Here is a 27,793-nt window from a genome sequence, read left to right as displayed (position 1 = left end):
GTATGGGGGCTGCCTGCTTTTTCTGCCAGAGCTTGTTAATCTGCTTGACTGCAGATCCCAATCAGAAGAGAGACAGAGAGAGGGAGAAAGAGACAGAGAGATGAAGAGTGGGTGTTTAAGGATGAAGATCCTGTAGATATCAGTTGAGATTGAAAAGAGGTGGTAAGAAGGCTTTGCCCTTTTTCATAAGCAGCTCAGATGAAGAGGCCGTGGGGACTTAAAAACAACATGAAATTATATATATTTTTTTAGATTTTCTTAATAAATGGGTTGGTGTGATTCATCTATCCTCACCTTTCTAATGAAAAATATGATAATCTTTCATCAAAATCTAATAACTTTCTCTGCTTCTGAAACAATGTTTATTTTTCTGATATACCCAAGGTCATGTGGGCGAAGAAAATAATAGCATTAATATTTTCATAATTCATTTTTCACAATCCAGTCAAATCCGACTAGATAAAATCAAGATTCAAACAGGTCAGGTGGCATCATTTATTGGGTTTTATGGGACCTGATGTGCATGTCAGAAGGCCCAGCATCTCTGATGAATGTTGATTGCCATCCTGTAGCTCAATTGGTAGAGCACTGCGTTATCAAGCGCAAGGTTGGGGGTTCGATTCCCCGGGAACTCATGATATGTAAAAAAACGATAAACCGAATGCACTGTAAGTCGCTTTGGATAAAAGTGTCTGCTAAATGCATAAATTATTAATTATTATTATATTGAGCTGGAAGTTCAGTTGAGTGTTAAAATTATTGGCTAGTTTTGTCACAACAATAACAATACCAGTGAAATTTCACAATTATCAAGGTTAAGCTTGAGACCATAGCAAAAATGAATGTGCTATTTATACAGTGCTTTATTTTGAAAAAAAGTTGATTATTATTCTTATTATTATTATAAATATTAACAAATTAAATGTAGAAAATGTAATATAGCCTTTGACATATTTGTCAATTAAGTTCAATTTTTTAATTAAAGTTTTAAAATGAAGTTTTATTAAAACAAATGATGATAAAGAACAAATAAAGTAACACAGTAAGTGGTTTTCTCTTTTTATTATCAGCATTACGGTTTAATTATTATGAATTACAATAATAGACAGTGGCAAAAACCTGCTGTGTTTACACTGATGCCATGCCAAGCTGGGATTTTGACCAGGAAGTGCACATTTATGAGTCTTCAGGAGTCACCAAACAGCTTTTAGGTACAAAATGTAACAGTCTAAATGACAAATGCTGCATAAGGAATAGAATTTGAGTATCTGCTTGACACCAAAGTCGGCACCTCCAGCACTTTTGACATGCCTGACAGCAGCAGTTCCTTTCAAGTGTGACCACTAGCATTAGATTGTCGAGATGAAATGACTGTGAACTCTTAACCTCTTGCCTGTAAGAGAGAGAAATCTGTGTGTGCTGGACATTGGCTAAGCCCTCTTCGATATCGAGATGGTGTACTTCAGCTTATTCTCTCAGATCCACCTCCACAGTGGGCTGAGCCGTGGGCTATCAGTCCAGATCAGCTGCTCAAATGATTCCATTAGCCTCATGTATGAGTTACAGTCAGACTCGCCTGATAATGGCAGACACGCTGCCTTTAAAGGAGGAATTGAGATGGAAGGATGAAGAAGAGGAGGTGTGGAGGGTTCGGAGAGGCCGCTAATCTGTCAGATGGGTGTATGTGGATGCTGTCGTCTGTGTAACTGACTGGCTGTGGTGAAGCCGAGGCTTTAAGCATGTTCTAAAGAGATGGCCGGAGGGGGGGGTTGCAGCCTTCTCTGCTTTACACACTTCAAATGTGAGGTGACATCACATTCTGCCTGCATTAGATATCAGCACACACTTGAGAAATGGAGTTATGTGTATGTTTTTAAGACCATGAACCACCATAGGCCCCTCATTGTCAGATCAGTGTCTTTTTCAATGGAAGATTCCTTAACTTTACCTTTGGCCCCTCTCAAATCTTTTAACATCCCACATAAAAAATGGGAGTTTGAAAAGAGGAGATGGGATGGAGGGAATAGAGGACAGAAATGAGTCAGCTCAGTGAGTCGTGGAAGAATGAGAGCATTACTGGATTAGAAAAGAGACTCGGAAGTAAAAAACCATCCAGAAACATTAGAAGAAAGAAAGTGAAGGTCGAAGGGTAACAGATGAAATAATGTAAAGACAGGAAGGGGAAGCTAGAGAGAGGGGTCCGTACTGAGGGAGGGAAGGAAAGCGGTTGCAGGGGGAGGAGCGCTACTGAACGAGGTTAGCCAGTCAGAGGCAGCGGAGCTCTGCAGGGGAATCTTCCCTTGGCAACACAAACACGCACCCGCCCCATAAAGGAGAGACAGCAGGCAGAGAAATACAGGGACAGGTGAACAGATGGAGCCAACTCAGAGACAGGCTGATCAGCTGACCCACTCTGTGTGTGCGCGCGCGTGTGTGTGTGTGTGTGTGTGTGTGCGCGAGAGAGAGAGTGTTATGTTTGAACGATTGAGCTAGTTCAAATGTTTGAAATGTATTTATTTTTGGTCATCATTCATCAAATTTATAAATTGGTTAGCATTGCTTGCTAAGGCTAATTGCTAATGCTCATTCTTTGGGTTAGGAATTTCAACAGCCCCTATTTCTTAATATTTCATTTCAATGCTTAATTTGTGACCTCATAAAGCCTGCAATTGTACAGCATTTTGTGGAAAGGTGTGTTTCTTAAATTTCTAAGTGATTAAACTTTTTTCCACTCAAAACACCTTTAGCAACTGCATAGCAACATCTTGACAACACCCTAGGCTTCACCACTTGCATTTTAGTTAATTTCAATTAATTTACTAATGTAATATAATGTGATGTAATATAATATAAAACTAAAGTTCAAAAGTTTGGGATAAGTAAGATTCAGGAAGAATGCATTAAATCAATCAAAAGGGACAGTAAAGATATTTATGATGTTAAAAAAGATTTGTTTCAAATAAATGCTGTTATTTTTCTTATATTCAAAGTATCATGGAAAAAATCTTGAGAACCAAATCAGCATATTACAATGATTCCTTAAATATAATGTGACCGTGAAGACTGGGGTAATGGCTGCTGAAAATCAGCTCATCATAGGAATCTCATTTCAAAAAAATATTAAAATAGAAAAAGATATATATATATATATATATATATATATATATATATATATATATATATATATATATATATATATATATATATATATATATATATATATATATATATATATATATATATTACAATATGACTCTTTTATTGTATTTTATCATAAGATACTTTTTTGGAAAAGTATACAATCTTACTGACCCCAAACTTTAGAACGGTAGTATATGGAAAAAATTGTTTTGTTTTATGCTGTATTTTCTTTGCACACTTTTAATGTCACTATGACCTCTATGAAAAGGAAGAAAGCAGTGCTGAAAACTGTTTTCCATTCAGTCTCGATACCCCCATCAAAGCTACTTAGAGAAAATCTTGTTTGGAAAATCTTCTTAAAAAAAGTCTGTTTTCAAGCGGAGTTTCTCTCGTTTTCAGCCTCGTGTAACTTATTTTCAGCCCACGGTTTTCTATGGGCTGTGCATTTTCAGCATTTCCAAAGTCGAGGTGTAGAATCTAATTTAGCCTCTTCACTTCCTCATGAAACAATCTGCTGATGTACAGTGTTCTTGGTTTATGTGTCACATTACTCTGTAAGTTTAACAAATCAGTGCTGTTTCTTTCTGATTGACATTTGTGTTTCTAAATGTGAAATATGCTCCTATCCTTTCTTCTCCCATTCCAAATGTTTTAAGACGTTGAGAAAGAAAGGCTTTAACGGGTGCAACAGTCCAGAGCCAGATGGGGACGATTCAATCGACCAAAGTCCGTTACAAGAGGACAAATTCCACAAAAGCGATGAGCTGGACAACCTCTTCAAACGATACGGAGTGAGTATTCCTCTTTACCTTGTTGTTCTAACCTCCCTCCTTCTCTTTCTTCCTCTCTGTCTCTCTCTTCCATCCTCGGTCGGAAATAAATGAAGGCTCTGAACAAGAAAGAGCACCGGGATTCGGAGAGCCCAGACCCTGAGGAGCCATTCTCCCTAACACCTCACACAGAGGAGAAGTACAAAAAGATAGACGAGGAGTTTGATAAAATGATGCAGAGCTATAGGCTTTCAGTGAGTACTCGTGTGAAGAGGCCTGCTTTTGGCCCGGCAACCAACTCACACAGCCTGCTGTCGGCCCGGCAACCAACTCACAGAGCACCTAGCAACCATCTCTCACCCCATTCCCCTCCCACCACCCCTCAATCCCCTCTGAATGTGTGTGCTTGGGCCAGGAGAGGGCAGTCGGGGACAAGAGGGCGAGTGTAGGCCGCATCCCTTTGATCCTGACAATCCATGTTTTCAAATGCGCCTGTGATTTATATCTGGCTTGACTCTGTGTTCTGTTGTTTCTTATGTTCTGCTTTGACTGATGCTTGTATCGTGTTTGCCAGGAATAGACTTCTGACTCATTTGGGTCCCGATTCAGGCGTCGGTGAAGATAATTTTCATTAAAGCACTGTCAAGGATGCTTTATGCATGAGCTCTGCATGAGGAATCTCCTCTCAGAAGGTAGAGAAACAAGAAAGTGCTGCTCGCTTTCTCAGTGTATCGTGGGCTCAAGTTTGATATTATCATTTACATGATGAACGTGACTCAACATGATGTGGGCAGCAGAGACTGATTAGTGTAGTAAGTTGCGTTCTCTTTTCTCTCTAATGCTAATGGGACTGGACATTAGAAATTGCTTGGTAGCTACATCCAAAAAGCATTTCGTCACCTGATGGAGGGTCAGTTTTCCTCTCTCTCTCGCCTCCCTCCCGTTCTCTGCCCAGTGCACCATTCACGGGCCGGAGCTCAAAGAGAGTCATCCAGCACCTCTCTCTTCTCTCCCACATAATCCCAGCATGAGTGCCCGAGGAAGGAAAGCTAAAACCTTAATCCTTCTCACTGGGGACACCCAGCAGCATGTGTACTACAAGCTCTACTTAACAGGCCGGAAAATGATCAGTTTGTAATGAGTTTTTATATATTCACCACTAACTGTCAAAATGGCAATTTCAGTGGATGCAGCTGGATTGTGAGGAAATTTACTTGAGATTTTTTCTTCTTCTTCCTAAAAAATATATATATATATATATATATATATATATATATATATATATATATATATATATATATATATATATATATATATATATATATATATATATATTCTGGAATTGTTTTCAATTTAAGTATAAAAAAAATGAATATTTCAGTATTTTATATGTATATAATTTTTTTTTTTTTTTTTTTATCAGTTCATGTTGGATGTACACTACCATTAAAAAGTTTGAAAATACCATCACAGGAATAAATTACATTCAAAATATATATTGAAAATTAAATCTATTTATTGACCCTGAAAGATCATTCCTCATGATCTGCAGTAAGCTTCAAGCCAAAGGGACTTCATGTGAATATGAATTGCAGACTTGTTTCCTAAACCAATCAGTCTTTCTCACTTTACTGGTCATGTTCTTCGTCAATGTCACACAGTCTTTCTTTCAGTACCAAGTGTCGTTCTTATCACAGTTTACTATCGCTATCGCTATCCGCTATCGACTATCTGTGTGTCTAGACTGACATAATCTTGAGTCTGTTGTATTTATATTCAGTTGTTGTAGGCACATCAGAAGTGTAAGACGACATTTTCTGGCTGAGAAAGTAGAGACTAGCGAATTAGATTATTTCTGTCTTGGTGCTCCATATTTTAAAACCAGCTGCTCATCTCACACTAATGATCCTCCCTTCACCCTGCTTGGCCTGCGTGCAGTGCTGGAACTTAGTTACCTCGTCCACAGTCTAATCCATATAGCATATGTTACATGGGTTACTCCCTCCAGAACCCTAGCTTGGATATGTTTAATTTGGAATATTCATTTAAAGTAGCTTTGAAATCCGTAGAATCTCATTAGAAGTAATTTCTGCAAAACCAACAGTGTTTATAGGAAATGTTTACCCATATTCGGATATAACAACAAAGCTGTCTGAGGTCAAAACCCAGCTGTCACTCTCACAATCTTAAAGGGTTAGTTCACCTAAAAATCTTTTATTTGATTTTATCTGTTTACCCCCAGGGCATACAAGATGTACTGTAGGTGACTATGTTTCTTCAGTAGAACACAAACGAAGATTTTGAACTCAAACCATTGCCGTCTGTTAGTCTTATAATGGAGGTGAATGGGAATCATGGTTAAAACATACAACAAAACAAAAAAAAAAACTAAATTAAACCCTGCGGCTTGTGACGATACATTATGTGTAAAGACACAAACGATCGGTCAGTGCAAAAAACTGAACAGTATCTCCATAGTTTTTTACCTCTGATGGACAGCAGTGCCTGAACTTTATGAGCACCTCCACAAAACACGGCCTGAAGGTGAGGCGTATTCTTCTTCTTCTTGCTTTATGGAGGATCACAAACATAAGTGCATTACTGCCACCTATCTCTCAAATGGACCATTGACGTTCCTAATTGAGATTGTAGATTGAGTGTCAATGGTCCATTTAAGAGATAGGTGGCATTAATGCACTTATAAGTTTGTGATCCACCATAAAGCAAGAAGAAGAAGAATACCTGCAGGCCGTGTTTTGAGGAGGCGCTCATACAGTTCAGGCATTGCAGTGCAGAAGTAAAACAACTATATACATACTGTTCAGTTTCTTGCAGATTGTTTTCTGATCGTGTCTTTACACATCAATGTATCGTCACGAGTTGCAGAGTTTAATTTGGTTTTGTTACTGTACGTTTTTTTTTTTGGGGGGGGGGGGGGTATTGTATGTTTTAGCCATGATTCCCATCCACTTACATTATAAGAGTGATAGACTGCAACAGTTTGAGTTCAAAATCTTTGTTTGTGTTCTACTGAAGAAACAGAGTAACCTACATCTTGGATGCCCCGGGGGTAAGCAGATAAACATCAAATTTTCAGTTTTGGTTGAGCTATCCCTTTAAAACTAAAAGTTCCTTAATGGCATCTAACTTCCATGAACCTTCAGCTTCCATGGAACCTTTGCATTGCACAAAAGAAAAAAAGTTCTTTAGGTTATTAAAATGTACTTCACAATAACAACTAAGAACTGTTCACTGAAAGGTTCTTTTGGAAACCCAAAATGGCTCTTCTGTGACGTCACTGTGAAAACCCCCTTTTGGAAACTTAATTTTTAAGAATGTAGGGACTATAATCGGCACACTTCAAACTACATTTTTCTGCTGAAGCTCAGACAGAGAGGAGAAAAGGAGAAGGACAGAGGAACAGCCAGACCAACTCTATGAAACTGGGTCCCACTCAGAACACAGAAGGCCTACTGCGGCCCACATTCTAAATTTAGAAGCCCTGGTTTTGCTGAGGATCATGGGAAAATGGGTCTCCATCAGAGCATCTGGACAGTTTGAGTCCACACTGATTGCCGAAGCTGGCTAATTGTGCTTCACAAAGCAAGAGAACGCGGATCGGCTGACTCAGGAGTTGTCATGGCCACATGCCCCTTGTTTGAAACACCTGAGCCTACTGTGTGTGGTGGATTATTCCCTAGAGCCATATTACCAGTTTAAGGACAACTGTTGCAGACTAAAATTGAGTTAAATCCTGGGCTAAGAAAAAGAGGGTTAAACAAGTGTCAAATGAAGTGAAGACTTCCTGTTCCTTTCATTTCCAGCCTGGATTATTCACACTAAAACATTAACAGATTTTACGTCTTACAAAATCAACTCCGCACCTTGTAGCTTCACATGCTCTGCTTTGAAGATGTTTGCACAAGTCACTGCATGCTATTAAAACCGGTGTGCGACCGTTTGCGCAATGTCTTGATGTGCATGCAGGTGGGCGAGTTTAAGCCAATAACGTTTCCCTCTCTATCTGTGTTTCTCAGTCCACAGTGCCACCGCCCACTTTCTCCATGCCAGTCACAGTGCCGGTGTCCAGTCAAAGCCCTCTGCCATTCAGCCAGCCCAGCAGCCATGTCACCACTTCCTTCGTCACCTCCACTCTCACAGACCCACGCCTGCTGTCGCCACAGCAACCACAGCTGCAGAGGAACACGGTGTCTCCAGGCCTGCCACAGAGACCTGCCAGTGCAGGTAAAATCCTGAGCAGATCAATGGTGCTACCAGTAAGCAAAACAGAAAGAGGAAGTAGTAGCTCATGTTGTGTACATGAGCTTATAATGTTGCCCTGTGGGTGTCAGGTTTAGGTGTTTCAGAGATATATAAACCTCTGCTTCATGCATAAAGGTGACTGCCAAACCTTCATCTCCTCCTGGAGTGCTTACATAGTACTGATCTTTCTTATTTTGAATAATGAAAGAACAGTATAGAATTGGTAACACTTTACAATGAAGTTATGTTTGTTAACATTAGTAATTAGTTAATATGAACTTACAATAAAAAATGTTAATGTTAATTTACTTATTCATTATTAAAATCAAAAGTTGTAATCTGTTCATATTATTTAATGGGCCTGAGCTAATATGGTCTAACAATGAACAGTTGTTATTTTATTAACTAATGGTAAAGAAGATAAATAAATGAATAAAAAAATAAAAAAAATGTATCATTGATCATTGATTGTTAGTGCTTTAACCTGTGTTTACTAATGGAAGCTTCTTGTAAAGTGTTAAAACAGAATTGTAATGCATGTGGTTTATCAATTATCATTCATAACATTAAAATAATTAGCATCTTTGTTTTTGACCTGAATTGTAATATTTATGCATCCTTACAGCATGTAGTCTTACTTCAGCCAATTCTGTGAAGTGTTCATTTCAGTATGTCAGTATCAACTGAGCTGTAGCATCCTTTTTATACCTGGTGTAAACATCTTGAGGCATACAGCTGTAAACAGTCTCGTTGTAATTTGATCACTTAAAGCTCCTTTGCAGGTGGTCAGGGACACATCACATTTGTAGTGTAAACTCCTGTCCTGATGCATCCTTGGAAACTCGGAGGAATACTGACTCACATAACATGTAATCTCTGCTAGGAAAGGCTTTGAAATAAAACAACTGCTTGATCAAATCATTTAAGAATGGAATAAAAGCTTTATTTCCACAAGGCAGGGAAGCTGGACAGTGTTATAGGCACAGCTGTGCAACATAAATGAGACAGTGTTTAAAAGTATACATGAGCAATTGTATCACAATATGTACAATATTTTCACTACCTTTTGGGGTTAGTATGATTTTTTTTAAATGCTTTGTTCACCAAGATTGCATTTATTTGATCAAAATATTTGATCTGTCTTGGCTGACTATTTGTGATCATCTCACCTAAGACTAATGTTATTTCCATAAGTCCAAAAACTTGTTTTGTTCCAAATTCGTTTGGCTTTCAATCTCGATTTAGATTCTGTACACTAGACTTGAAATTTCAGCCTTCATGTAAGCTATTTTGTTCCTTTTGCCAGGTGCTCTTCTGGGAGGTGACCTCAACAATTCAAATGGAGCATGCCCAAGCCCTGTGGGTAAGTCTTTTCTCCTACTAGCTAGAAGGCCCCGATAATGCCTCTTCATTTTCACCTGAATAATGCATGAGTGTGAGTCAAACAGCTTGAAATCGAAGGGCACGCTTTAGACCTGCAGAGTGGAATGAGAGTTTTCAATCTCATCCGATAAGATATGAGCTGATCTGACTGTGACTATGAAAATGAGGTTGTCCGAACACAACAAACTGAAAGTGGTTGATCAGATCAGACATCCACTGTACACTCACACACCTGTTTGCTCGTGACAGCTGAAGCTCACACTGTGCCCTCCAAGCATGCTCGTAAACACCGTCATGGGACCATGGGGCCCGAGTTACATGAATGTTATAGGTCAACACCACAGATGACATTTTTCCTACTCCGTCCTTCCATTTTCTTATATTATAATTTAGGGTTTTTTTTCTCTTTCCATCTCCATTTATGTGCCCTTGCATAACTGTCTTCCCATACTCTTCCCCTCTCAGCTGTTTTTCATATCTCACTCATGACATTCTGAATGCCCAGCTTAAACCAGCACGCTCTGTCCCCTCCCCTCCAAATCTCTGTCACACTCCCTTCTCTCCTCACAGCCAATCTTGACAGTCCCTGACAGCTGTAGGTTCTCCTGCCTCTGATCATCAAAGAGCACATGAGTCTCATGGACATTTTAAGTGGGCATTTAAAATGTGAACATTTAATCAGTGAAGAGGCTGTGGAGTCACTTGAACCCCCCCATGGTTTCTCGGGATTGTGGGTGTATTCTTTGGCACATTCAATCAATATGCCTTATTTTGGTGTTCCGTGCCTTTTTTGAGTTAGTTTTTTATGTAAAGAATTCAATTTCAACCTAAATTTAACCAAGAATTCAATTGAGGAAAAAAATTAAACAACAATGTAGTGTTGTTTTTGGTGGCCTGTTTTAATTGTAGTTTTAGTCTAGTCTTTGTGTGAAGCTGTCATTTTAGATTTTATTAGTTTTAGTCATGTCCATGTCCTTTTTAGTCTAGTCAAGTTTCAGTCAACTAAAATTATGAGCATTTTAACCTTAATTTAGTCAGAATTATCCATGACTATTTCCATCTACTTTTAGTCTATTTAATCTCTTTTTAGTAATGCAGTTCTATTTAACCCAGTTAATATAGTATAAGTACCTAGTAGTATAGACGAAACCAAAATTTTCTTTTAGCCAAACCCATTTCAAACAAGGTTATCTTATTATATTATTATTACCTTATAGACTCAAGAATACATCCATTCCAGACACTGAAGACACTCTGATTTGAATTTACAACGTTTATTTTACTAACCAAACATGTTAGAAGTACACACATCGGTCCCTGTCTCTTTGTCAGACTTAACTTGGTTTGTTGTCGTCTTCTAAATAATGCTGCGAGTGGGTCTTGAGGAAGTGACATCGCCTGCGTCTGTGCAGTGCGACTTAATGCAGCACCTGAAATGAGACTCGGAAAACTGAAATACTGGAAAATAATAATAATAACGCGACTAAACGAGACGAAATAACGCTATAACATTTTGTTTAGTCTCGTTTTAGTTAAGAGACATTTTAGAATAGTTTTTATTTTGTAAACCACATTTAGTCTCGTTTTTATTATTCGTCAACAATATTGCATTATACATTTATTTATAGTCATAGTCACATGACTAGCATTTATGTTGCGTCTCGTCTCGTTTTCGTCCCGAGATGAAGGTTCCTTGATGATAATATTTAGTCATAATTTTCATTGACGAAAGCAACACTACAACAATGGCATAATTGTGACTTTTAATGTTTAATGTATATTAAATTATTAGCCTAGTAAAAATATATTATAAAATTTTTTTTTTCCTTATTTATTATTTAAGATAAATTAATTAATTTGACAAAGAATTCCCATGCTGCTTTTACCAAACTGCTGTTGTTCATCTGACTCAACTCTGAACAGTGTTATCAAAAGAAATACTTTTTGCATATGTGGAGTGATTTTTATATATTTTTTCCCCATAAGAAACTTTCTTGGCTCTTACCAAACTGCTTTTCTCTGTCTATTACCACTCCTTGTGTCTCATTCTCTCGCGCTCTGTCCGTTGTCCCTCCCTTCCCTCCATTCTCAGCTGTTGCTCTGGGAATGTCAGCATTGACGTCATGTAGCATTCCTACCATTCCCAAGAGAGAGAGGGACAGCGAGTGAGAGAGACATGGACAGAGACGGAAAAAAAAGGCAGTCAGTCCTTTTGAAGTGGAGATTAGTAGAAGCCGAGGCTTACAACCAACACTCGCACGTATTTACTCACACAAACAGCACACTCACATATACATGCTTAGATCCACTATATTTTCCAGCATACTCTCTGACCCAAGTTCATAGAGCATAAACAAGTGTGTTTATACATATGTTTCTGTCTCGGCCCCCTATAAAAACCAGACTGAACTTAATGCTGTGTTTCCTGGGGCAGAGAACAGCTGAGCATGTCTCTTCTCTACTGCTAAGGAATTGCAGCTCCCTTCGCAATCTCTTTCCATTCAGAGCTGCTGACGCGGTTGTTGATCTCACACACACACACACACACACACACACACACACGTCTAGTGGCCCAACACGCAGTTGTTGTTGCCCTGTAACCAGAGCTCAGATTAGGTAAAATATCAAACTGCAAATGTCTCTCCAGTCTGGAGCTCTTAAATGATTCATAAACTGAACACCTCTAATTTTAATAGGCATTTTTAATTTAGTGTATTATATTCATCTTATAGTTTAGAAGCAGCAGGGGAGACTGGGGTTGGTTGGCTTTCACTTTATTCATTATCTTTTGTGTAATCAATATTAAGGTGATCCAGCAAGGTAAAAATGAAAGCATACAATCTTGTGTTTAAAAAAACAAAATGTTTAATGTCTAAAAATATTTAAAGAAAAAAGTTTGGATCATTCATGTCTAAAATTATGTGCCAACATAGGAATAAATAAAGTTTGCCTTCTGGTCAACTTTATAAAAAGAGTTGGGTAGTATATATAAAACCAACCCAACTCTTGTCATAAATATAATGTATATTATTATTGTTATAAAAATAATAAAACAGGCACATATAACACATTTTCATATATTTGGCCAAAAAAAGTTGCCAAAATACAATTTCTTACAAGTCTTGTTTTAAAATATAATTGATTCCCATTTTAATTAACTAACGTAGATTTAGTTATGATAGTCTTGATAGAATATATGACTGTGAATGCAGATGAAGTTACACCATGTTACTGTGCTGCATTGTGATAGCACCCTATTATGAACCATAAATTTACCCTGTGCAATCCAACTCTTGTAGCCAGCCAACCCCGTCTCCCCTACATCAGCATCTTAAAATAGCATTGCAAAAAATATTTGTAGTATAAATATTTAGGATATTTCTATACATCTAAGACATCAGTGCTTTGCAATAGCACTAGCAAGTGACGTTCATGTTGTGCTGAGAGAATAGTGGTATTCAGTACCAGAATGTGGGAAAACATTGGGAAAGTCCCCAGTCTCTCTCTCTCTCTCTCTCTCTCTCTCGGACATTGCTATGAAACGCAGATCATAACGTACTCTGCCTTCCTCTGCAAACACTGGCCTTGAGTTTGACTACTAATCAGATTAGATCAGCCATTACATGTGCTACAATGTCATAAACAAAATAGAGCAAAAATATTTCAATTACAAAGCTGGGAAGAAAGTCGAGGAACAGGATGAACTGGTGTCAGTTAAATACCCTGATCCCTTCCCTGTGTGTGTCTGATTGTGCGTGCATTTCCTCCCTGAAAGGAATGCAGTTCTCCAACCTAAAAACCAGTAACAATTAATCCTCCTGTTACAACATAATAGTGCTGTAATCTAAAAAAAAAAAAAAAAAAATTAGAGGATTTGGTTTGCAGCACAATGTATTTGAAAACACATCTGCCATGGTGAGGGAGACCCTAATAGGATTATTTTCCATGGTGTGCTATTATTGTGTTTTTCCCATCAATACAAATGATAGAAAAAAGGGAAATATGACCGTGGTCATGTATCTGAATTCTGTGTTCAAGAAATGCAGTTTCTCTCAGGGTTGGTTAGAAAAGAAATCAATAAAAAAATTTTTTGTAAATAAACAGCAGTTCTCTGTTGACGTCTTGCTTTCTTTTCCTGGTTCTCTTTCTGTTTCTGTAGCCAATGGTTACATCAGCGCCAGGGCCTCCCCAGGACTCCTCTCAGTCTCCAACGGAAACAACCTGGGGAAAGGAGTCCAGGCTAAATCTTCCCCTCCGTCCAGCACTCAGATGGGGAACAGTCGTAAACCGGACCTTCGGGTCATCACCTCCCAGAGCAAGGGTCTCATGCAGCTGGTGAGCACTTCCACATTACTCTACAGGAGCCTCAATGGGTCAAACATCATAAAATCTCAAAACTGATCCGTGTTACTTCATGTGAGGGCTAATGTTAGAGATGGGAACAGGTCTAGACTCTCAATGTGATGCTACAAAGGAATTTCTCACAGGGACTGTGATAGGGTGAAGTAAGTTTGTCAGATACATTAAGCTGATTCATTCGCATCCGTCTGCTCTCTTGGTGTGCGTGCGTGTGTGTGTGTGTGTGTGCGTGTGTGTGTGTGTGTGTGTGTGTGCGTGTGTGTGTGTGTGTGTGTGTGTTACCTCATTTGCACCTGCTCTTAAGATCCATCCAGATTGCTTCAATCACAGATGGGTAGTGCTAAATAAAGGTGTAAACTAGTCTGAAAAATTGTCACCACAACTAGCATTTTGAAGAGCAGGGCTTGATTCAAGCAGCTTTTAAAGAAAAGGAAAATAAATTAAAATATTATTTATTTATTTAAATTAAATTTATTAAAAATAAATATCAACAGCATGAAGTGCATTAAACATCACATAATATCAGGGTTTCATGAACTGGGGTTCATGAATTGATGAAAAATGAATAAAATAAAAAACTTTAATGTAAAGAGAAATGTAAAAAAGAAAAAAGGGAAGAATTATGGAAAATAATAATAAATTAAGAATCAAATCTAATTAAAAGTACATAATTTTTTATCAGATTATATAATCCACCGTCCATGCATAATTGTGACTGATTTAAAAAAAAAAATCAGTAGTGAACAATTAGTTTAAAAATTTAAAAAATGATATTTGAACCGTGTTCCCCCATTTTTTTTTTTTTTTACTTCTTGCACATACATCAGAATGCAGTATCATACTGATGTAAGTAATATGTGCAATCTTAAAGACTCTTTCCTTCAAACGCTGACCAGAAGTGGTCACTTCAAATCATCCGAGACAGAAACCAGGTGTAAAACAGGGCTTGTGTTTTGGAGTTGTAATCTTTGTTTTCTATTTGTTTCTGGCCTCGCAGACAGATGAAGAGCTGGAGTTGGTGAGTGAGGTGAATACAGCTCAGTTTTTTTTGACTGTTGTGCTGTGAATGGTTTCACAACATTTGACAAGTGTTTGACACAAGTTAATGAATGTTGTGTATTTAATTTTTTTCTTCACATTTTTTTTTCATGCCATTATTCACTGATCAAATTTTATTGATTAAAGAGTTTAATTGGTAAAAAAAAAAAAAAAATTGTATACAGTGTTTTTCATACATGATCTAATTGGTGGTCAGTGAATTGGAGATAAATGTGTGCTGTTTATTCAGTTGCAGGCTGACTGCCTGATTATTGTGTATGGTTTTAAATGAATGCACACACTCAAGGCGAAATGCACATATGCATGGGTTGATCTCACATGAGTCAGACACACTAGATCAAATGTGGAGCTCAGCGGAGCAGAAGACCTCACTCCAGAGATCAATTTGTCTGTCTGTCTCGCTCTCTCCCACCTACATTCACTTCTTGATGTCTTTTCCTCTAATGATTGTGGTCCAATGACACATTAAGTGTAGTGCATGCACATTTGAGTTTGGGGCGGGAAGGGAGGGAGTTTGAGCCATCTCAGCCTCTGGATCTGTGAGTGCGTGCATGCACAGGGCAAACCAATGTCCAGTGACTGCTGAATCATGGTAGTCCTTCTGACAAAAAAAATGTGTCCTCTTTCTCAGTGCCTTTGTAGAACCAAGAAGACGTTCAAGCGCCCATGGGCTTTAAATGAAAATGTTTGACACTGGTTTGCCCTGCAGACACACTCAACCCATTTCGTTACTGTGTGTTTTGTAGTGAAGTGTTTAGATTTATTTTTCAGCATGATTGAGAGGTTGGCTCAACAATGAGGATTTTTTTGTGTGGTGAGTCTCAACATTTTCCACAGCCCCACCACAAAGAATGATTTGGTTTATTTTATTTTTAATATTATTATATTATTTTATATATAGTTATTATATTAATTTATACATTCATTTTATTTTAAGCAACATCTTATTATGTTTCTTCATATTATTTTATATTATGATATTTTATTCTTTAGGAAAATGTATTGATATATTTTATTTTATATATATATATATTTTTATTGTTTTATTTTAAAAACTACAAATAATTGCATATGATTTAAAATATTATATTAATTTGATACTTCCAAGAATATTACAAAGTAAAAATATTATTACCTAAGTAATAATAATAGTCTAAATAATATTACCTTAGGGGTATATTATAATGAGCAGAACGACTAGTCAACTAGTCACTGATGACTTCATTAATGAACATAAGCTTGGAGCTGTAAAAAAAAAAAACACTATGGTACATTACAGCACTGCCCACATGGCTATTGCTCTTATAACAGCTCAATTTTATCAGTTATTTTGTCTTTGGGTTGTTATATTTAGCATAGATTTCTGCTCATTCTAAATCCAATAACGTTACAGCTCAAGTAGCACAGTAAAGATTAAATTTATATGAATGCACTAGTGAGAGCGATTGCATGTGTGAATTAATTCTACATGGCAGCGTTTCTCTACCAGTTGTGAAGCTGTAGGATTTAGTTATAAAGAAATAATGAATAGAACTTTACAGTTTCTAAGCTAGTGATTTTTTTCTAAGCTGTGATTTTTTTACGGAAAAATCACAGAACAGCGTTGAATGATTCTTTGTGCGTAATCTGCGTGTGAAGTACGAGCTACTGTCTGTAGACTTGTGGAGCACTTTCAGAGTATGTATTTATTTGGAAACAGAGCATAAATGTGAAAGTCCCTCTGTTGTGACCCTCTATAGGACCAGCAACTAGTCGACATCAAGCTTAAGGCGTCATGGCAAAGCATTGAAGTCGACTAATTGATTAGTCGGTGCAACCCCTAGTACATCATATAAACCAAGAGTAGAAATATCAGATCTATCACCACTTGCCTTCGACTATCCTTAATGTTGAGCCCTTGAGAAATTCAGTTTCACTCAGTTTAGAGTCTAGAGAGATGTTTGGAGTGACAGCTTGAAGCTGTGGAGCTCACGTTGATTGAATGGACTTTGTTAGTTATAATATTCGATTATTACTATTATCAAGATTGCATTCAGTACTCTAAAATGATCTAAAACGTTTAATCTTCAGAAGTTTCTGAAATTTGAAGATCGCATTCATATGCATACATGTACAGATCTTTCAGAGGTGTTCATGTCCATTCTTTCCTTGCCCAGAAAGTGAGCTCATGTGCTTCTCAGTCATCTTATGTTATCTCTCTTTTTGTTTTCTCTCCCTCTGGCTTTCCAGAATGCTCAGCGGTTAGGCGCCTCTCAAGTGACCCAGCCTCTTACCACACCAGTGGTTTCGGTGGCAACGCCGAGCCTCCTGACTCCATTCTCCATGCCAACCGCCTACAACACAGGTGAGAGTGACGTCACTCCGCAGGCCGGCACACATTAGAGACCAATGAATGTGTTCTGCTGCTTGAGTTCACACTCCAGAGAGATTTGAATAACATCAAGGTCATGGCTCATTTATCTCCTCTACTTGCTTTTTTACTTGTTCTCATTCTTTTGCACTTAATATTCAGCTATTCCCCATTTTTTGACCTCTCTTTCGAGGCTCCATTTATCAATAGTTTCTTTTTAAAAATGAAAGGAAAATATATCTGAATATAAATCATTAGAACTACAGCGCTCTGTAAATAAAAATGCATAAAATGTTTATCTTTGTTTTCATGCAGACTACCAGCTAACAAGTGCAGATCTCACAGCCCTCCAGGCCTTTACGCCGTCGGGTGCACTGTTGCCAGGCAACATGACCACTTGGCAACAGCAGCAGCAGCCATCTGTATCCCAGCAACCACAGCAGCAGCCATCCGTATCCCAGCAACAGCCTCAGCAGCAGCAGCAACAACCCCAGCAGCTAACTCTGGCCTCCCTCAGTAATCTTGTGTAGGTTTTCTGCCTTTTACTGCCTCTCTGTCTCTTGCTCGCACCTACTCACACATGCCCCTGGTTCTTCACTAACCACATGTCCGTCGTGTGAGCCCACATGCACCACATCTACTTCCTGTCTTCAGTGTAGAGATGACTGTTTCTGTATCTAGGTATATATTGTAAAGTTTACCCTTTACAATAAGGTTATATATTTTAATAGATTTAATGCTGAAGATAACATGTTTGGGATATGATTTCTATATTTTTCTAAATATAATTATTCAGCGATGATGCACAAAATTTGATCAAATGTCATATTAAAGGCTTTTGGTTAAAATTTTAACCAAACATATAAATGTTGTTCTATTGAACTTTCTATTCATAAAAAATAATTATAATAATAATCCTAAAAAAAATAAAGTATCAGTTTCCACAAAAAAATTAAACAGCCATGTTTTCAACATTGATGATAAAAGATGTTTTGAGCAGAAAATGATTTCTGAAGGATCACATCTGACATTTTAAGCAATATTAAATAGAAAACAGTTATTTGAAATTGTAATATATGTCACAATATTCCTGTTTTAGTGTTTCTGATTTAATAAAAACCGCTTTGGTGAGAATAAGAGACTTCTTTTAAAAACATCTTATCACCTCCAAACCTTTTGTTTACAGTATTTATTAAATGTTAAAATATTCATTTTACATACTGTATACTAATACATTTCAGGTATAAGTTCATTTAAATTATCAACTTAGATAATAAATGATAAATAATAATGCATTGTCTATTCATGATACCTAATGCATGAATTAATTACGCCTTGTTGTAAAGTATTTCTGTTTAACATAAAAATAGAACATTAAAGCTAAAAAAAAATGTTATAAGCTGCATTAGCACTAACTAGTGTCCTTCCTAGAAAAAATGGACGTTATTGCCTAAGTTAAGCAGCTCATTCGTTGTTACATTATAAATCTGCAATCTTCTTACTACAAATAAATGTAACACTTTAATCTAGTTGCATTTTGTGTCTCTGCTTCTTCAGCTATTGAAAAAGCATGCAAACCACTCTGTGATTCAAAACTATGTTACAGGGACATCTAGGCACCCTGAATATGATGCTTTTATGTTCAGGACGTGAACAGCTGAAAGCCTGCGCTACCTACATAATAGTCTGGGGCACAGATCAAGGACAGCTGTATGCTACATTATTAGCCGGCGCATACATATACTTTGGTGTGATTTTGCTTTTTTTTTTTTTTTTCAGTCGTATTCAGCAGTATAGCAGGGGTCATGATGTCATATTAGCAATCACATAAGAAAGAAGTAATGACCGCAGAGGCTAATGATCATCAGTAGCGCACAACCTAATGCCTGCGTATTCTTCCTCAGAGATTGACCTAAATAACTGTCTTTTGGTCTCCCACACAAACGTTTTCTTTTTCTTCCTGTTTTTTTTTTTCATTGCTCTCTTTGGGGGGTGAACATGGAGGTGTTCTAGTCTGGCTTTAATGCCTGCTAACAGCGGGGTTAGTGCTGTGCTACGCTCTCATTAGTGTGTCTGTTAGCTTAGAGGGAAAGGCCACTTCTGTTAATGCTGAGTACAGATTTGCTGATTTCTGGTGCAGGTCTAACCTGCCGTGTGTGTGTGTGTGTGTGTGTGTGCTCTCTCTCATTTGTTTACAGCATGTGGGGCTCAGACAAACAGAACGGAGAGATGGCTCACTGCATCTCTGGTCTGGCTGCTAATCTCAGGTGAATGGGGCCTTATGGGTGCTTTGTGTCAGCTAGTCAAACCGTGGGCTCTCTGTGTTGCCAGTCATATTGTGTGGGTGCAGTGTGTCAGCCTATTACGCGCCGCTGTCCTGTCTGTCACCTGCCATGGCCTAGTTGTCATGGTTACCGTTTCGGACCGTGCTGAAGAATGTTCACGCTTTCGTCTTCTCACAGATGACCATCTCAAAATCAGAGATCTCTGCTTGTTAAATCTGAAATTTAGCATTTTGTATTTGTCTTTTTATATTTTTCTTGTTCGTTGTTTACTGTCCAGCGTCCTGTGCGCGCCATGATCAGAATTACACAAGAATTCAGTGCTTTTCTAATAAATGTAGCACTTAATGTCCTGATAACTGTGCAGGTAGAGATTAGTACTCAAAAGTAGGACAGACATTTCTATCATGTCCTCCCAAGTGGGTCAGGACTCTCTGGGGTTCATTCGTCCGTCCGTTTGTAAACCGGCTGCACGGCCGTTGACGTTCATCACGCCAGCATATCCTGCTCTGAATCACTTCAAGCAACCACACATTATATAAACCAGGCTGTTCAGCGCAGCAGTAGGTCAATGCTTTTAAACTTTATCTGCAACTATTTTAAGGTGATCATTTGATAGACAGCAATGCACAATAATACGCAATACAGTGTATTATTTTAGTAGCAATATAGTTAAATATTGCACATATTAATTCATAGGTCTGCTTTTTTCACAAGCCGGTGCTAGTAGATCCCATTTAATATGATATTTGAACGCTGCATTGTTTGTAGTCACTTTGGTAAGAAAGTGTCTGCTGAAGATCCTGAATTTAATATATTAAATGTGATTTTGTACTACTGAAATTTTCATAAATAATTGACCCTTCACTAAGCCTTGCCTTGAAATGTTGCCAATTCTACAAGAGCAATTGCTGCATTTCACCATATTATTACACCAGAAAAAATAAAAATAATAATAGTAATAATTGGGTGTACAAACAGGTGTCACCCCAAAATTGCAAATAAATTTCACAAAGTTACAAAGAAATGGTAACAAATAAAGTTGAATGTAAAACCTTATCTTTGTTTAAAAATGTAAAACCTTAGCTTTTCTGTCACTAGCTGTTTCCTTATTATACATGATATAATGTCATCATTCACATCATATCATTTTTGCATTTTTGGTTTTGTCCTGCCTTTTCCCTCTATAACTCAACTAAAAAGAATTGTTCATTTAACTGAATACTTTCACTGACCTCAAGAAGACATACAGTAAGAGTAGTTTTAATACATTCCATAATCTGTGGCTTCTCCATACTCCGTTTCAAAGAAGAACATATTATTCCAGATATGCTGTAGGTGTTAGGTTTAGCAGGATTGAGACAGTATTGTCATGTCTTCGGTACAGCCACGAGCAGATTTCATTGATCAGTAATACAGAAACCTTACACCACTTTATCAGATCTTCCCATCCTCCTGGCAGCAGCTGCTGCGATCTCTGCAAATATACAGTGAATTCCAAATGAATTTCTCTCTCGTTATGCCTGAGGAACCTGTCATTACGTCCCACTGTGGCCCTGACTCTCTGTTCCTTCTAATATAAATGCTAATGGAGCCATGCGAGCTCCCCGCCGCCCTGCCACCCTGTCTTCTGTTTTCCTGTCTTCAAATCATTTTCCCTTGCGCCATGACTTCCGTGACCTGGCCTTTCCTGACCAGACTGGGGTGAAGACTCACTCTTTCCGCTATGCATGACAGTGGGATATGTATTTCTGTTTTTAGAAGTAAGCATTCAGTTGGGTTTCTTTCTCCTGCCGAGCGAGCAGTCCATGTTAACTGTGCGTGTCTCTCCACTGTTTTAGATGAGTAACTGCTGTGATGTACGTGTGTGTTTGTCACATGACTTTGATTACTGTCGATGCTAGAGTTGGTTTCGCCTGTCTCTCTCTCTGCAGTGTGACATCTCAGGGCAGCTTGTTCTTGGGCAGGGAGGAAGGGATCAGCTGGTATTGTATCTGGCTTTTCCTCTCTCCGTCTCTCTCTGTTTGTTGTCTGTCTTGTGGCCGTTTTCTGTGCGCTAATGGAGCTTACTCTCCCGCTCGCTCTCTTCGTTTTCTCTCTCTATCAGTCTCTGGCTGCTTGGCTGTAGGAAGCTGGGCTTTGTCTTTGTCAGTGATTTGCTGAGTTGGCCTTTCTTTCTGTTTTGCATTAGAACATACTGAAACAGCACCTGCACCATCATCAATCACCTGTACAGACCCACAAGACCAAACTCTCCATGTTTCACTATCACCTCACCCTCGCGCTGTCCTATCTCTCTTTCCCTTAGTTCAATTACATTCTTTCATTTTCTTTTTCTTCGTTTCCTTTTGTTTCCTTTTACATTTTTTCTTTTCTCTTCCTCTGCCATTTCCTTTCCTTTTTTTCCTGTTTTCCTGTACTTTCCTTTTAATTTCCTTTCTTTTCCCTTTAAGTTTCTTTTTCCTGTTTCCCTTTCTCTATTTCCTTTTCTGTTTTTTTTTACATTCTTTGTTTCTTTTCCTCATCCTCGTCCACATCCTTTCCCTTTTCTTTTTCCTTTTTGATTCATTCTCCTTTTCTTTTCCATTTCCTTCCCTCTTCCTTTAAATTTTTTCATTTCAGTTTTTTTCCTTTACTGTTTCTCCCATTTCTTTTATTCTTTCCTTGCACGTTTCTTTTCCTTTAATTTTTTTTTTTAGTTCCTTTACTTTTTACTTTCCTTTCCTTTCCTGTCCTCTCCTCTCTTCTCTTCTCCATTTTCCCCTCCCTTTCCTTCCTTTTCCCTTTCAATTCTTTCCAGAAAACCCGAGGAATAGTTACGTCTAATCTCAATAATAGACTAAGTACAATGTGTTAGGCTGCCGTCTGACTACACACACACATAAACAAACACACTCACTGCAGTTAAGGGTATGTGGCATGTTGTGTTTTGTGAAAGGAGGCTGATCAAGTTGTGACTGCATGGCTAACAGGAGTTAAGGGACAGAGATAATTTGTCTGACTTCTGTGCATCTTGTAGCTGCTTTGTTGTACTATTATTGACGGAATGCTGAAACGTGGCTGTTCAGAGGTAGTGCGAAACATGGTAAAGCTGTGGGTGACGTTGCCATTTGTCCACACGTATGTCTGTCAAATTTAAAATGTGTATTATTGCAATGCACCAGGTGTCATCTTTTTTGATAGCAATATCCATGATGTTAATTATTCTTCTCTTTCCCCTTCTACCGTAGGCCCGTGGGAACGATCCCTCATGGAGCTACTCTGACGGTTAACACTAACCCCAACGTCAGCATCAAATCCGAGCCAGTGTCTCCTAACCGGGATCGCAGCACCCCTAGTTCCACCTCCGGGGCAGCGGGTGGCGTATCAGGCCTAACTGTGACCCAGTATCCAGCGACGCTGCGTTTGGAGCCCACCGGCCGCTCTCCGGTCGACAGCATCAGCAGTAACGGCAGCTCTTACGAGGGAAGCGACCGGGACGACGGAGGGCAGCAGCGCCATCATGATTTCAGCTCCGCCAGCCTGGGTCTCCTCCGAGCGTCCGGAGAGCAACCGGCTCAAGCCGAGCAGCAGGAGTCAGCCAACGTCAAACGCATGAGACTGGACACCTGGGTCACATAAACGCTGAAAGAGAACGCGCACATACACACACACCGACACAAACACACCCCTAGTGGCACCTGCTTTCAGCAGCCAATCTCAGTCCGCACTTAGACACATGCATGCGCCTGTCTCTCTGTCTTTCTCTCTTTTCCTGTCTCTCTCACTTTTGTCTCACTCTCAGACACACTCATATTTACTGGTGTGTGTGTATATATTTATATAAAATATGCATATATGATCACACACGCACTAGATCCTCACACACACAGTTGCCAATCCAGGTGTAAACGTGTTCACGTATACGAGACTGAAGAGATGTACCAGATGTTACGTCTCTGAAATCTTCGCCCCTTGCTCAGAAAGGCCGTCTGGATCTCAGATCAACTTTTGCAGGCCTTACCATCGACCCGGTCAGAACTGCTCTGTTGAAAAAGCATAACACCAGCTTGTTATGTTGCATAGACAGGCCTGTCGATCTCTTTTTATTATTGATTTCTGTTTTGTTTTGTTTTTGTATGGATGGTTAAATTTGCCATGTATCTTCTCGATTGACTCTTTCTCTCTTGCTTTTAAGTTTTTTTTTGTTTTGTTTTTTGGTCTATCTGTTCGAGCAGCTGCCTTTAGAATCGCTCCCGTTCCTTTTTGTAACAACTTTTACGTAGGATCTCTATCTTTTGTTTTTCTAACTGTGCAGAAACTACGCATAGTGTGCGTGCGTGTGTGTGTGTGTCAGCTGTGAGACAGAGGTGCTCATTCATTCGATCGCTAAACACAATTCAACCAAAAAATCTCCACTCGATCATGTTTGTTTTCCATCATTCGTCGAACTGTAATCTCGCACCAGTCCCCTCGCTTGCACACTCATGCGCCTGTGTCTATCGGCAGAGATCGAAGCACAAATGCCACTCCGCGTCCTCGATTTTCTGCATATGCGTGGACTGTAAATGTGGTGTGGTTGATGGAAATGTAGATCTATCTGTACTAATGAGATCCAGGCATGCAGGAAACACACAGACGTGTTGGTATCAGCCTGCAGTGTAACTGTGTGCAGCTGTCTGGCACATTATGCTATATTTATTATTTTCATCTGGCTGTGTAATTCAGAGATTAGTTAACTTTATGGGAGGAGTATGCTTAATTATTGTTTGTAAGATTTCAGGAATAAGTGAAAAATGGTCAAAAAAAAAAGTTGTTTAACTCAGAATGGCGAGGTTTTTTTTAGATGTTCGAGATCATGTATATACACAATTTCTCAGTGTTTCTGAACAAGTCTATAGCGAAAGAGTTGATGGCAAACACACATCTCAGCTAGCTCGTTTTAGCTGACAAAGAGATGGAGGATCGTGTAGCGCTGTGTGTGTGTGTGAGAAGCGTTGAGATTGTACATAGCGATGTATGTTCACATATATTCTGCTGGGTCTTTCTGAAACAGCGCTGTAATCTCAGTGGAACCGTCTCGGTCAACCTCTACCTGTAAATAAACTGTACCGTGTTGTAAGTTAGCAAGGTGGAGAGGCAGACGAAGGAGGATTTGACTGTTTTTAAGCGTGACTCTTTTCTGTCATTTTTATCCTGATGACACGCACTTTAAAATCTTTCCCCCCTGCCCGCTCGCACCCTTTCAGACACACACGTGAGGGATTTATGCCTGCTCGCATTTCCATTTTCACGATCAGTCCACTATCCGTCATTTCTACACCTCTATTCCCCCCAACAGGACTTTTCTAGAACGATTTCCCTGACAGCTCCGAAGGGAATACAGCCTCCTATAAGACGAATAGGACGTTCAGGACGTCCTATAAGCATTCAGGACGTTTTTTTGTTTTTGTTTGTTTTTTTGTTTTGTTTTTTTGCTTTACGTTTAACTGTGAACAAAAATAGAAGAAATATGTCATGTTTTGTAAAAAGAAAAGAAAAAAGACGACAAAGAAAAAAAAAAGAATGTTGTACTGAAATCTAGATTAGGCTTTACACGTGTTGTGTACACAAATCGTTTTCTGTGCATTAGTGTATTCTCCAAGTGACAGAGATGAAGGATGTTTCCCAGGCGATTTTGAGAAATGACGACAGAGTAAGTGAAGACAGCATTAGAGAAGGGAATTATTTCAAGTGTGGCATATTCTCCTCTAAAACAAGACGAGTTTAAGTACTAGTATATTTATATTGAAGGTGAGACTCACCTGTCGGTCATTGGCTTCTCTACCTCTCCCGTCATCCTCTCCTATCTTATCTTTTTCTCATTTTTTCCCCACTCCTTCGCTCACAGAGGAAGACAGAAGCCATTTAATTTCACCTCAACAGGTGACCCACCTTTTGTTAAACCAGATTCCACACACACACACACACACACACACATGATGGATGCAGTACCGGGAGAGTAAGCGTTTGTTGGGACTCATCACAGACCTGCGTTCGTATCCCTACTGGGCGGATGTTTTCTAGAACCGTATCATAGCAGAGCGAGGCCTCTGCAGCGCTCCCGCTGACTTAAAGACTGTTGTGTCCTGAGCTATGAACAAATGCAGTTATTTCTATGAACGTTTATAAAATGACGGCCGGCGACGGTAAAGCGTCGCGCCTGGGATGGTCCGGTGCCTCGAAGCACTGGCTATGTTGATTTTTAGGCTGAGACAAAGTTCGAAAAGCTCTTGCATGGACCTCGTGATACCATTAGGAATCTGAGTAATCAAAGAAAAGACAATCGTCGGGTGAATAGTTCACTTTGGCCCCTGTATTACCATTGTATGATGTCTAGAGTTTCTCACATAACTTTTTCTCGTGTTAATTTGTGCTGGTGACAGTTTTATTGTCTGTTTTTATTATAATTGTTATTATGATGATGATTATTACCATTATGGTTATCATGACAGATGGTAATAATAATGAGAAATTAAGAGAGACGGTTTTTATTTTTTGCTCTTTTTTTTTCGTATAGGTTAGACATCCAATTTATTTTCATTTGATTTGATTATATATGAATATTATATAAATATATTTTCATTTGAATTTTTGTTGTTTTTGTCTTTTCTTTGTCCTTCAGAGGGGTGTTACTAATATTGCACGATTTATTAAGTAAAACAAAACCGTTGTAGTAATATTAGTACTTATTGCTAATTGAGGGGAGCGATAAAACAGGTTCAATAGAATGACCAGTTCAATGCTGCAATTTTTAGTCAATTGTACAATAGTATCTACACATAGTTAAGGTGGGACACCCACACTTTTAATTTATTCTGATCAGACACAATGCATGGGCATCAGACAAGCAAAGAATGAGTCATATTATAAATAAACTGAAATGTAATTTCGATAAGAATATACCACACAAAACTAGAATAGAAATTGAAGAAAAAAAGTTTAAAAAAGAAAAATTATAGCTAATATATTGTGTTCGGCTAGTCTGCTTTGAGTTTTGTTGTAAAAAGAAAAAGACAAAAAAAAAAAGTTCTGTTGTTTTCGGAGAATGATATACAATTTGTGTATATTTTCATAAACAAAGTATGCACTGAATATGTTATTACAAATTCTATACTGCTTTTACAAAAGAGTGTTTGTTATTGTACCAAAGTATCCATTGTCCTTTATGACCCTCCCCTTTTGCGTATGTTTTATTGTATTTTATATATTAAATAGACAAGTTGACCTACACCGAAGTGTGAGTCTGTCTTTTACAAGTTTCTGTTTGGATGAAACGGTGAGTTGGTTTGTCTTGTTGTCTGTACACTCATAAGATTTATATTTACATATTTAGCAGACACTTTTATCTGAAGTGACAGACAAATGTAGAAAAACAAGTAATCGTTTTTAATCATAAAGTACCATGAAGGCAAGCAGAGATGTCTTTAAAACAAGAAAAAGTATGACAAAATCCTAGACGTAAATACTTACGTTTTGATGCTTGTAAGATTATTCAAATGTTTTAACCCACTTTTGTGCCCCAATGCTGCATCTAAATTATCAAAAATATAGAGTAATATTGTTAAGTATTATAACAATATAGATAGATAGATAGATAGATAGATAGATAGATAGATAGATAGATGGATAGAATCTTCAGTGTCACGTGACAAAGGTTGTGCTGCTTAATATTTATTTTTCACAAGGCAAACTTCAAATAATTTTTTGTAACAAATGTCATATTTATGTTCCTTTTACAGTATCTTTATTTAAACTGTGCTGCGTTATTTCCCTTTAAGGCATTTTCATATCCGACCACTAGATGTCAACCTTTCACCACATTAACACTGCTACTAAAATCACAATTTTAAACAAAAGGTTTTCAGTTTTTTTGTCCTTCCCCTCATCAAATCAGTTTTCTGTTATACCTACATTCTTTCATTAAGAGGAAATTCAGGTCTCTGTGTTCGTTTTATCCCAAGTTTATTTGAACCCAAATTTAGATCGAAAGACTGCTTTGAGATCAAACTTTGGGTTTTGAGCTAATTATGTAAGAATGTGGTTCCCCTTTCAGAGACACTGGGTTTGCTGTTGGAAATAAAAGCCACAAATAATTCACCAACAGATCACCGTGACTCAGCCACAGTAACATGACCTTGAGTGTGTGTTTTGGTGGTGTGGGCACT

At 38.3% G+C, this 27,793-nt stretch overlaps 1 pseudogene; it reads left to right on the top strand.

The window, feature by feature from the left end:
* The window catches only part of LOC113059143 (myocyte-specific enhancer factor 2D-like), a 55,128-nt pseudogene extending 31,945 nt beyond the window's left edge, over positions 1-23,183 (top strand).
* Positions 23,184-27,793: the final 4,610 nt, after the last annotated feature.

This window comes from Carassius auratus, chromosome 41 (assembly GCF_003368295.1).
Source record: "Carassius auratus strain Wakin chromosome 41, ASM336829v1, whole genome shotgun sequence".
Taxonomy (NCBI): Eukaryota; Metazoa; Chordata; class Actinopteri; order Cypriniformes; family Cyprinidae; genus Carassius; species Carassius auratus.
Note: the sequence above shows the minus strand (reverse complement) of the source record. Positions and strands in the feature narration are given on the sequence as shown.